Source organism: Suricata suricatta, chromosome 1 (assembly GCF_006229205.1).
Source record: "Suricata suricatta isolate VVHF042 chromosome 1, meerkat_22Aug2017_6uvM2_HiC, whole genome shotgun sequence".
Lineage (NCBI taxonomy): Eukaryota > Metazoa > Chordata > Mammalia > Carnivora > Herpestidae > Suricata > Suricata suricatta.
In genome coordinates, this window is record NC_043700.1 from 10,904,733 (window position 1) to 10,917,219 (window position 12,487).

The following is a 12,487-nucleotide window of genomic DNA, read 5'->3' on the forward strand; positions in this document are numbered from 1 at the left end:
TCTCTCTCTTTTTTTTTTTTTGGCTGACTTGGCTTTTTTGAAAGTAGGCACCTGGATTAATAAATCACCCAAACGTATTATTTGTGCATTCCCTGTGGTTTTCTTCACAAAGAAATTCAAAGAATTAGCAAAAATTGGTGTCCCCATTTGTTTTTGAGCCGATGGCTATGGACGGTTATTTTCATTGTAGAGTCTACCATAAATTAATGACATTTGGAGATTTAGTAGCTGAGTGCAATAATGGTTTACAGTCAAAAGTCAATTGAGACTGGACACACGGGAATCACTGTACACTTGAAGGCTGTTAGCACCTAACTGCTGAAAGCCCGGGCACATTTTAAGGATTTTTTAGAGCTTATCTTCAGTTCTGTAATAGTGTGAGATAGGAATGGAAGACAAGGTAGATAGAAGGCTGCAAACGGCACTTCAAAGTTAACGTGCCAATATAGATTCTAGTAGTTTCCAAGTAATGCTGTGCCTAGGAAAGCACCGGGGTTTACATTGTTCTCATCTCCTTTTGGGTTAAGTTTCAGTTCTACAGCTGCAAGGTGCACAAAACTTGGAAGTGTGCCTGACTTTTCCACTGCCCCTGCTTCTTCAGAAATACATGATCACCCAGAGATCCCAAACCATTTGACTAGAATCCCTTAACACTAAAATTTGAGTTAATATCTCCTTATCATTATCTAAGGAGAGAATTACAGAGTTGGGCAGGCTCACAGCCTTGTGAGGGGACACTGCAGCCCAGATCGTATTCGCTAAATCCGCCAGGATCTCTCCTTATTTGTTCTACGGACCTGAGATTGTGGGAGTATTTGTCCCTGGTACCTCTCACTTCTGTGTGTCGCTGGATAGCTCAGACAACAGGGCACAAAGAGCAAGTTGAACCCATTTTACAGATAGGTTCATGTCCTTTGCTCCCACTATCCCCGCCCCCTTTGGTGGCTAACAGCACCCTCCAAGCACCAGGCTCTTTGACTATCTAATCTTAGCTATGTCATAAACCAAGCTGAAATTGTTAACCGCTAAGAGCATCACTGAATTCCTTTATCTGGCCTCCTGTGCTGCCTGACCGTGATTGTAATAACGATCCTATCAGCAAGGAGCAAAGCCAGAAGGTATAGAGAAAGCCTCATTTAGATGCATTTTATAACATGGCCTGCTGTTTTGTCAGGATTCTTGCTAACATTGTTCTGATCGTGTAACCGTAGTTGTATCTTTGTTGAGTACAGTGAAGAGTTAGGAAAACTTGTGTGATAATTCCAACTGAACGCATGATCCCACGTTGTGTTTTCAGGTATTATAAAGTGACTGATGCCCCATTTTAACACATAGTGTACAGCATCTGCAGTTCCAGTTTTAAAACTCACATGAGATTTGGTCGCTAATCACGTTTAAATCAACAGCTATTATCGTCACAAGATTCAGGCTCTTAGATAGGTATACCAGAAATATTAAGTAAGTAGAAGTAATTTATTTTGACCTGCTTGAGTTTTCTCAACAACTTCCTGTCCCTTTCAGAGTCATTTAAATACATAGAATTTACCGACTTGCGGCATATAACCAGACCACTTAGATGCCTTACATTCTTCCCTAAGTTCTTTATTTCACTGGTGATATTAATGATTGCTTTTTCAAAATTTTTATTTATGTTTGTTTATTATTGAGACAGAGAGAAACAGAGCATGAGGTGGGGAAGGGCAGAGAGAGAGGGAGACACAGAATCTGAGCTGTCAGCACAGAGCCCGATGCAGGGCTCGAACCCACGAACTGTCAGATTATGACCTGAGCCAAAGCCGGACGCTTAACCAACTGAGCAACCCAGGCCCCCCAATGATTGCTTTTTAAAATTTGATTAATTTTATGGATAATCTTCCTGTGACCTATTTTTAATATCCGTTTGACCGTAAAGATTGTTCTGAAAAAGAATCGAGTGCTTTCCATACACGGAAAGGAAGGGACATCGCCCGCCAGCTACCGGGTTCCCAAGCTTCCCAGGACTGTGACACTTTGTTTTCCACAGAATTGAAATCAAAACTATTTGTAAGGCACGTGGATGCAATTTTCTCTCTACTTGACACTGGAGATTCTTTCTGCATTTTAGTGCTTTGAAGTATTTTTTCTGGGCTCTATCTTGGCTGGCGCAGAATCAAAGTTACTTAGGAAGAATAAAGAATACACATCAAATATCAGAATTACCACTCCGAAAACATCATCTGCCACAGTGCGCAGTAGAGCTTTTCATGTTTGTTTTCTGGTCAAGATAAGCTGCATATTGTTGAGACTTCATGCTGATAACTGCAGACACATGATTAGAGCAAATTTGCCTTTAATCAGCCATGGGTATTTCAGCACATCTTAGAATATTCAGTCATCTGATAAAGTTTTGTATGTTTTGTTACTTTAGAAAGCTTAGAAAGTGGAATGAGGGGAGGAAAAAGTTCTATGCTGCTTGATACTTACACATCATCATCATTATCATTCATTGTTTTTGGATATAAATCATAAGAATCATTGACTCTGCATTTTGAAGCCCCTCATTCAATTTGCAACTAAATTTTACTAAGATCCAACAGTGTATTCTTTTTTTTATTTTTTACTTGATAGCACCTCCATAATCATCCATAATCATTAAAATGATGTCTCCATGTTTTTTGAAAAGCGTCTTGGATAGGAAGCACTAATTAATCATGTATTAAGCTTTCCCTCAAAGTTTTTAAATTACAAGCACACACCAAATAAGAAATCATTTGATTGAAACATACAGGATATTGCTTTTAACTTTGATTTTTATCAAGGGTATCTGTCCTATAGGGCTCTAATGCTTTGGAAAAGGATCTTGGATTAAGTTATTTTGACAACTAAAAAAAAAAAAGTGATCTGAAAACCTGTGAATGATAAATGTCCAAATTGCTACTGAAATGATGTTTGAGGTTTAAGACTCCGTTGAGAAAGCCACTGTGGAGACTTTACAGAAAATTGCTCTCTTCTTACCTTTAATTGCATTATTTAAGTTGAATATCACCTTTACTGAATGAAGCACAAGTCATAAAGTTGTTTTCATTTATTATGCAAAGTCCTTTTCAAATACATTATTGGGTGTGATGGAGGAGTCAGGCCTTCCTCACTGAATTGCATAAATAATTTTAATGTAGTTGATACAAATATCTGTTTATGTAGAAACAAAAAAAGGCGGTGCTCTTTGAAATTGTTTCTTCTTGCTGTTTACATTAAGTCTTTGCATATTACAATAAAAGTAACAAAAATAGTTTTTTAAGCAATTACTATGGGGACCCCTAGGTGTCTCAGTCAGTTAAACATCTGACTTCAGCCCAGGTCATGGTCTCCTGGTTTGTGGGTTCCAGACCTGCATTGGGCTCTGTGCTGATGGCTCAGAGCCTGGAGCCCGATCCTGATACTTTGTTTCCCTCTCTCTCTGCCCCTTTTGCATGCTCACTCGTCACTTGCACGTGTGCTTGCTCTCTCTCAAAATAAGCATTAAAAAATATCACCAGAAAATTTCCTTTTTGGAGTAAAGGTATATAACCAATAATAATGTCTGTCTCCTCTCAAAAGTAGTAACTCTTCTTTCATTTTAATACATTTTAAAACACAGTATATTAGTATTTCTCAAATTTTTACTCATTTGAAAAAAAATTGTTTTGAAGAGTGGTCCTATATGCACTTACTGTTTTAAATAGGAGCTAAGTTAGTTTGAATAGTGGAAGAATTCCTCGAGATAGGCTTGATTAGAACCATTTTTAATCATTTTACTTGGACTGTAACGGTTATTTAATATTAATTGATGAGTGCTATTTAAATTAGAAGTATTAAAATAGAATACCGTGTGGTGTTGGAAGGGGTTCCACTCATAAGTGAAATCTGGTGACACATTTCCTCTCTGCTTGCGCTTATTTCTTCTTTTCCAGGGGGTCTTGAGGAAGAAAGCAAACATGAAATTAGCATTTGTAAACTATTGTGGCTTTTAAAAAATGTCACACACTTGTTTAAAAGAAGGGGAGTATATCTTTCATAGATGAACGGCCTTCCTCTCAACAAGGTAGAGATAATTAGGTGGGAAGGTTTGGGAAAACACCTCAGAAGACACAAAGTACTTTTACAGTATTGGCGGTGACATTACTTTGATTACGACTTTTCAGTATTATCTGGCCTTTGTTATCATTACCAGAGTACAGGTGACCTTTGATCATACAGGGTTAGGAACGGTGACCCTGTGTGGTTGCCAGTCTGTGTGTAACTTTTCAGTCCCCCCCAAAACGTAAATGCTAAGAGCCCATTTGGCCAGAAGCTTTACTGATAACAAGTTTGTTAATGCATACTCTGTTACCTGTGTTAGACACTATATTCTTATAATAAAGTAAGCTAGAGAAGAGAAAATGTTAAAAAGGAGGAAAAACACATTTGCAATATTATACTGTATTTGTCTAAAACAATCTGCTTGTGAGTAGACCTGCATGGTTCAAAACTGTATTGTTCAAGGATCAGCTTTGCATATTTTTTTTAAGTTTCTTCCTTCAGTAATCATGAAAACAATGCAGATCTAACAAATAAGAACATAGAGAACAACATGTACCAGCAGATCATAAATATTAGTCAGTGGAACAGTTTCCAAGTCAATATTCAATGTGCATTTCAAGATGTAGCCAATAATTAGGAAACCTGCAATTTTTTTCATTTATTTATTATTGAGAGACAGAAAGAGATGGAGCATGAATGGGGGAAAGGCAGAGAGAGAGAGGGAGACACAGAATCGGAAGCAGGCTCCAGGCTCTGAGCTGTCAGCACAGAGTCCGACACGGGGCTCAAACCCAGAAACTGTGAGATCATGACCTGAGCTGAAGTTGGACACTCAACCGACTGAGCCACCCAGGCGCCCTTACAATTTTGCTAATACTTTCTACTTCCTAAGTGGCTTCCACTTTTGTCATTATTCTAGAGATGGTATGTTTGGATATTGTGTGTGCATTTTTTTGTTTTTTGAAAATTGCTTGGAAAAAAATTGCTTGGCATTTGGAACCCAATTGTAGAACTTTCACAAATAATTTAATATTAGGTCAGGAATTATACGTATGTTTTTAGATCAAGGAACACAAGACTTAGAATTCTTAAACAAGCTGTGAATAAAATCTATTGTACTAACATTCCACCTGATCTTCAACTATTTTATTAAAGAGATATTAGAGTTTTCAGTAGAAAATCATTGAGTACAGATGATCTGGGTAGTTTATTCAGGGCCTCCAATTCAAAGGTGTTTTTGATTTATTTTCAAGTAAATAAGGTTTTTTTTATACTTTCACAGTAAACAAAATAACCTCTGTGGTCAAATGTTTTTATAACTAATATGATTTGAACAGCAGTAATAATAACTGGTGTCATTTGGCAAAATCTTATACACACAGTATTTCCCTGACTTGAATGGTCTCTCCTGTTAAAAATTAAAATAATACATGCCGCTGAAACCAATAGCAGTCATAGAGTAGAGTCAAAATTTGCAAAATATTTTAGATTGTTGCAAATACTCAAGCTGGAAGTAATCTAAACCAAATAGAGCATTCATATTTAGATGGCACTTGGCTTGCTGCCTCTCATTGCCAGAGCGATACCGAAACATTTCTCACAGGTATTTCTGAACAGGCCACAGGGCAGAACTCTCATATTCCCTGATTATCTGTTTCCATTTCCTGTAACTGAGCCTGCTGTTCCCACTTTGTCTCTTTTCTCTCTGGATGTGACGGTGCCTCTATCTCCCTGAGCCTATAATCCATCTTCCTCCCAGGTGTCAGCAGCCCTCACTGGAAAACAAATTCCTGACTTTGGGTTCAGAGTAAATACAGAAACGTTTGTGTGTGTGTGTCACAATGGGATTTTGACACCAACTGTATCATCACAGAATTGAGACCTCAGCAATGCCACTGGGCCATTGAAGGTAGCCAAATCCAGACACGGTTTAGAGTGGATAAAGGTTTCTCCATGGAGACATCTTACTTTCAGTGACTGAGGCACGGAAGCCCTCCTCTGGTACCCGGCCCCTCCGATTCCACAAAAGAGTGAGATAAGAAATTAATTACTGTCGAGTAGCAAATAACTTAGTACAGACCTCCAGAACAATTTTGTTTTGAAGTGATAGATTTTGTTTTGCTTAAACAAGTAGAGCTTTATTTTTCTCTGCAACACATGTGGTTATACTTCAGCAGCCTGGGATAATGTGTAATGTAGACAGGCTCTGTCTTTTCTACCCACTCAGTCATTCTTAGTGTTGGCCTGTTACCTCATGGTTACAAGATGCCTGCTGCAGTTCCAGACATCACATCTGCATGTAACTCACAAAAAAGGAGGGTAAAATGGCGCCTGGGGGGCTCAGTTGTGGGACAGTGTGACTCAATTTCAGCTCAGGTCATGGGATCACAGGATGGTGACATTCAGCCCAGGCTCCAGCTCCACATTGAGCCCCTCGTTGGGTTCTTACAGACCCTGCTTAAGATTTTTTCGCTCTCTCTGTCCCTCTCCCCCTGTGCACTGGCCTTCTCTCTCTTTCTCTAAAATAAAAGTTTGAAAAAGGATAAAACCATGACAGACTATTCTGACCCTTTTTATCAAGAACAGTACCACCGTGAAAAGTCCTTAATGCAAAAGGGTGTATTTGTTTAAAAAAAAAAAGATTTCTATTGTGAAAGGTAATTAATTTAGTTTTTGTTTGGGTTTCAATGTGGGATGTAAAATTTTAACCCACATCTTTTGAATTCTAGCACATAAGGCTTCTCTTTATTTAACTCAATGCCTTCTCACATACCTGGCTCTCTACAACTTCTTCTCTAAAAGAACTTATTGGGCAGTAGAGTGTGATAGTGAATTCCCTTTGAGTGTAAGTATGCAATTCGGTATCTTTTCTAAAGGACGAAAACATCAGAATTTTGACTTCCATAGTTGGCCGCTTTGAAACCAACATCCACCAGTCCCTTTCTTTCTTCTTTGAAAAGTATGTTCTGGAAGAGAGAGATTGTATAGCTTTCTGTTGACATCTTTGGGACTTTGGAAACACAAGGAGATAGTGCAGACACGACACGTTTTAGGCAGATGAAGACATACCTCATTGGGTTGAGCTTTGAATGGTTGCACTTTGAGGATACTACATGTTCTCAGAAGTTGATGGTTAGCGGCAGTCCTGGGGTGAGAGGGTCAGTCAGCACCACCGCCATGTGTCCAACAGCTTTTGCTCACTTCATGTCTCTGTGTTACATTTTAAAAAAAACTCACAATATTTCAGAATTTATCATTATATCGTTATGGTGATCTTTGATCAGTGATTAGGACTAGCTAAGTGCTCAGATTATGATTTTAACCTTCTTTAGAAGCGAAGTATTTTTTTTAAATTAAAGGTAGAATATGGTCTTTTTTGGATGAAATATTATTGCCCACATAGCCAACCAACATGACTTTCATAGGCTCTGGGAACAAAACAGAAATTTACTGGCCTTGTTGTAATAGTCACATTGTTATGGTGGTCTGGAAGTGAACCTGCGGTGTCTCTGAGTTATGGCCTATCATGGCAACATTCAGAATTTTGTTTTCAATTTAGCCAGCTAGACTCAGTTTAGATGATCCCAATTCTGCAGGCAACACCCGAAGTATTACAGTCCGGAGACAGTTGAACATATGCCTCATCTACCAGATACTGATAAGATGTTTCTGGCCTCTCTGAATATGTGAATTACAGGCATATCCAAAACTTTGATGTTCAACCCTCATTATCAAGCTGAATCTGGAGAGCATTGTAAGGAATAATTTACTAGTAATTAAAAGATCAGACTTCTAAAAATTAGAGCATCTTAGGTGTGTATGTTTTAAAACATTAATTTTGTAGATCTCTCAAGTTAATTTGGAAAAGTTTTATTTAAAAAAAAATTGGCTTTATCTGACCAGAGTAACATAAAAACAGACAACGTTCTTGTTAGATTATTCTGTTTTAATTTTTGAAAACTGATATAGGAAACATAAGCAACAAAGAAATCTGGGAGCATACATACATGCACATTCACACATGCAAACAGTGGTGTAATACTCACACCTGCCCTATGACAAGTTGGTGGCAAATGGGAAGCAGTGAGCCCGTGCTCCTACCAACCCAGAAGCCAAAGCAAAGCCAAGAAAGAAGGGCTGAAAGGCATTCGCCATCACACACAAAAAAGACCTTGATATCACCTACCTTCCCATGCCCCCAGACAGTGCATCTGCCTTTGCAGCCCCATATCCTCAAGAGAGTGTCCCCGGGAAACAGCAGCTTGAGCACTAAGCCGTCATCATGATCCCTGTTGATGATGATCTGACTACAGAGTCAACTGTGAATAAAGTAGAAGACCACATCACGCTGTGTGCGTTGTGGACGTCAAGGCCAGCAAGCATCGGATCAGACAGGCTGTGCAAAAGGCTCGGTGACATTGATGTGGGCATGGTCAACACCCTTCTCAGCCCCGATGGACAGAAGAAGGCATATGCTCAACTGTCACCTGACTGTAATACTTTGGATGTTGCCTGCAAAATTGGGATCATCTAAACTGAGTCTAGCTGGCTAAATCGAAGTAGACATTTTTTTCACCAAAAGCAAAGCAATGTATTCCTGCCATTTGTGACTTTGGTACATGTGACAGTATAGGTAGCATTAATAGAAGCTTTAAATGATACACCATATAAAAAAGATGACACTTCAGTACCAAAAGATTCTGCTCATTCTATTATGTCTCTCTCCCTCTTTTCACTGTTTCTTCCACCTGGCACGGAATGAGATGATCTCATCTGACACTCGGTTAATAGAATTTCTGTTAATGGCAAGTCCTACTGTGACACCTCCACACCGGAAACATAAGTGTTTTCAAGTTGTAAACTTTCATTTTGAAGGGTTACCGGTCTCTGATGAAGGGATTCAACACATTTGTATGATTCTGCGTGAGCAGGGTGTAGCTGTCCTCCAAACAGACACACCAGTTGGGAGGCGGCAGCAAGTGTCCCGTGGGTGATGTCCCCAGACTCCCTGGATTAGAATCTCAGTTGTATTTACTAGCTGGCTGACCATGGGCAAGTTACTTAAACTCTCTCTGCTTGGTTTTCCTATATGGAAAATGAGGATAATGTCAGCCCTCCCCTTACAGATGTTTGTAAGATGTTAAATTCATGAACGCATGCGCGCGCGCACACACACACACACACACACACACACACACACACAGCCCTATATGAAACACTTATAATAGTGTCTTCTGGAGAAAAGGCAAATCCTGAGACATAGGAGAACTGGTCAGTCAGTCAGTGCTAGCCTTGTTCTTGAGCAGGCTTTGCTTGCAATGAAGCTAATATGTAGTAGATCTTATAACAGGAAACTTGGTTAAGTAGTTTCCATTAGTTTACTTCAGTAATCTTTAGAAGAAAAATTAAAAGAACCCTGTAAGTCTTTTCTGAAGTCATGGAGGGTAATGCAAGGAAATGTTTTTCTTATATTAACCTAGCCTATTAGCAAGAACCATTTCCAGCTGCCTGTCTGAGTAGACACACTCTGGTTAAGTATGCTTCACTTAGTACTTAGAGATGTTGAGTCAAGTAAACCTTACTGATAGAAAACCTACCGATTGTTGTAGGGGATGGGGACGACAGTTGTGTAACTGATCAGGAAGGCCTCTTGTCTGAGGAGGCTTGTATTCTAATGGAGTCAAATTACAATTCACGAAAAGCAAAGCACAACCTATGAGATGAAAAACTCAGCTGCTAGGTGCAAAGGCATACATGTACATTTTAGTCTGGTGGGGGGATTACAAAAAGGCTTCATGAAAGAGGCCATACTTGATATTCATCTTGAAGATTTGAAAGATTTGGAGAAAGGAAGAGAGTCAGAAATAATCCAGGATAAGAGGGAAGCATCAAGAGAAAAGCATAGGGCAGATGAGCGTGGGTTGGAAAACCATGAGTTTGCAGAAAGGATGTACAATTAGTTGGGCAAATCACACAGCCAGAGAAAACAGTCGGCATAAGGTTCCTTCTGTTCAGACACCTATCTCAAGTTGAAAACTCCTCAGGACCATGCTCACTTCCAACCAGCTGGCTACAATTTCAGGGGTCTTCATGGTTGCTTTTAGGTTGAATAATTCACTAGAAAGACTCGCAAAACCCCTTGAAAACCTGTTATATCCACAGTTACATTTATGAGAGGGAAAAGTTACAGATCACCACTAGTCAGAGGAAAGAGCGGTGTAGAGCAGAGTAAAGAGGGATCCATCCAAACATGCAGCTTCTAGTTGCCCTGCCTGTAGTGAGGTCGTGGGGAGCGTTGTGTTTGCCCAAGCCTCTACAAGTGTCAGTATCCATAGAAAATTGCCAATCAGGGAAACTTATCAAAGTAGTTGGTGTCTAGAGTTGTTTTTTGTAAATGTTTTTTTTTAATTTATTTTTGAGAGAGAACATGAACAGGGGAGGGTCAGAGAGAGAGGGAGATAGAGAATTTGAAGCAGACTCCAGGCTCTGAACTAGCTGTCAGTACAGAGCCCTATGCGGGGCTCGAACCCACAAACCGTGAGATCATGACCTGAGCCAAAGCTGGACACTTAACTGACTGAGCCTCCCAGGTGCCCCATGGTGTCTAGAGTTCTTAGTAGTGGTCTATCATATGCTGATTACATGACTGTTCTTGGGCTTCCAGCCCTTCTTGGAGGCTGGAGCTAATCCCTTTAGTCCCCAGCTCCTATGGAGTTGGAACCCACATGTCATGTCTCAAAGCCACATTGCTAGACTGCCCTATGGTCACAGCTGCCAGGCATCAGAGACTCTACTGTGAGGCCGGATATTCCACGAGCTTACTGATCACCTGCCAGGAGCTGGGGACAAAGGCCAGACCCCTCTCTAACTGAAGATAATTTTTCATTACACAGGATGGCATGGCCATGTCACGTCAAGCAGTTGGTACTATGACACTCTGTATTGCATTGAAATCAAGACAGGCATAATAGATGCAGTCTTTTGGCAGGTTGGTTCTTATTAGTATGAGGAGTGGATTGAAGGAAGGGAAACATTTTGAAATAATACAGGTTTGTTGACGTGAGGACCCGAAGAGAGGCAACATATTGGCTCTGTGATGTGTTAAACCAGCTTTCATAGTAGTCATAGCACCTACCACACTGCCTGGCACAGGACCAGCAAATACACGCTGGCAAAAGACCAGATTGAACATTCAGGATGAAGTATACTGAAGCAGCGAATGTGACTTGACTTTTGGATCCAGGTCTATGAGAATAATGGCATCTTGGAGCCGGTATAAGAAGTTTGGAGATGAACACGGCTTCACGGGGCATAGTTTCAGATGTGTTGAATTTGGGATTGTGAGCAATTCACCTGCACGCTTTCTACAACCAGTTGGAATTTTGAAATTCCAGCAGAGTTAAAAGAGCAAGATAGGTATGTGTGAGTGATAACTAGATAACTATGGAGCCATTTACTGACTCTTGAGTACAAATGGGTCTTCAAAGACATGAGTGTTTAGGGATAAAACAACAGCTCGTTTTTCAAAAACTGGTATGTAAATGGTTTTTACTCTCAAGGAATTCCTGATCTCCATATATCATGCATTTCAGTTATTTTCAAACACGTAGGCACAGGTACAAACCACATGCACACACTCTGTCTCCACATGTTGTCAGATAAAGGCGAATGAGCTCTGGAGTGAGACAAAATAAATTAAAACTTATTTATTTTATTGTAGGTGAGCTGGCAGTTGGCTTACCCAGTTTCTTTTATTATCCCCTTTCCCGAGCCATTCCAGAGGGGTCACTATTGTACCCAGTCTGTAAAGAAGACTGGCCACAGTCTCCCACCTGGTTCCAGGCAGTGTTTGTTTTCCTGATGCAACATCACTCCCCTTTCTTCTTCTTGACCTTCTTCATGGCTGGAATGTAGCCATTCTGTGGCCATAAAGCAAAATAATTTGTGAGACTTGGGTGCTGGCATCACTGAACTGGTGAACCAGTACCCCCCACTGCCTAACTTTGGACAACTTACTATGTAAACAGTAGGTCTCAGTGCACTCAGACATTTTAGTTGAGTTTCCTGACACAGCCATATTCCCAATGTATAATCTTGCCAACTTGCATTCCTCATTAGTAAATTGTAGATGATCTTAATAACACCTAACTACTCCTGTGGCTGTGAGGAGTGGAATTATGTCTATGGAAACGGCTTTGCAAATTGTAAAATGCTGTACAAATGTTAGTTGTTATTGCTCATAAAATCATGTGTGCCCTTTCTCCACATCCAATTATAAAGCTTCATGAGAATGGTTGAAGCGGTGAGTTTGCTGAAAGAGAAAGGAGAAGTTCTTACTGAATTATTAATGGCAGTCATCTTCCGTGACCATATTGTATAAATGTACATCTGCCTTTTGGTGCTATGTTCTTGGATTCAACTCTGGAGCACCTAAGAGGAGTTGATATGC

At 40.0% G+C, this 12,487-nt stretch overlaps 1 long non-coding RNA gene across 1 annotated transcript in view; it reads left to right on the forward strand.

Moving 5' to 3' along the window:
• Positions 1–5,956: 5,956 nt before the first annotated feature.
• The window catches only part of LOC115303966, a 230,088-nt gene continuing 223,557 nt past the window's right edge, over positions 5,957–12,487 (forward strand). Inside the window, exon 1 of the long non-coding RNA XR_003914343.1 lies at positions 5,957–6,068. This is a non-coding gene — a long non-coding RNA (uncharacterized LOC115303966). The remainder of the gene's footprint in view (positions 6,069–12,487) is intronic.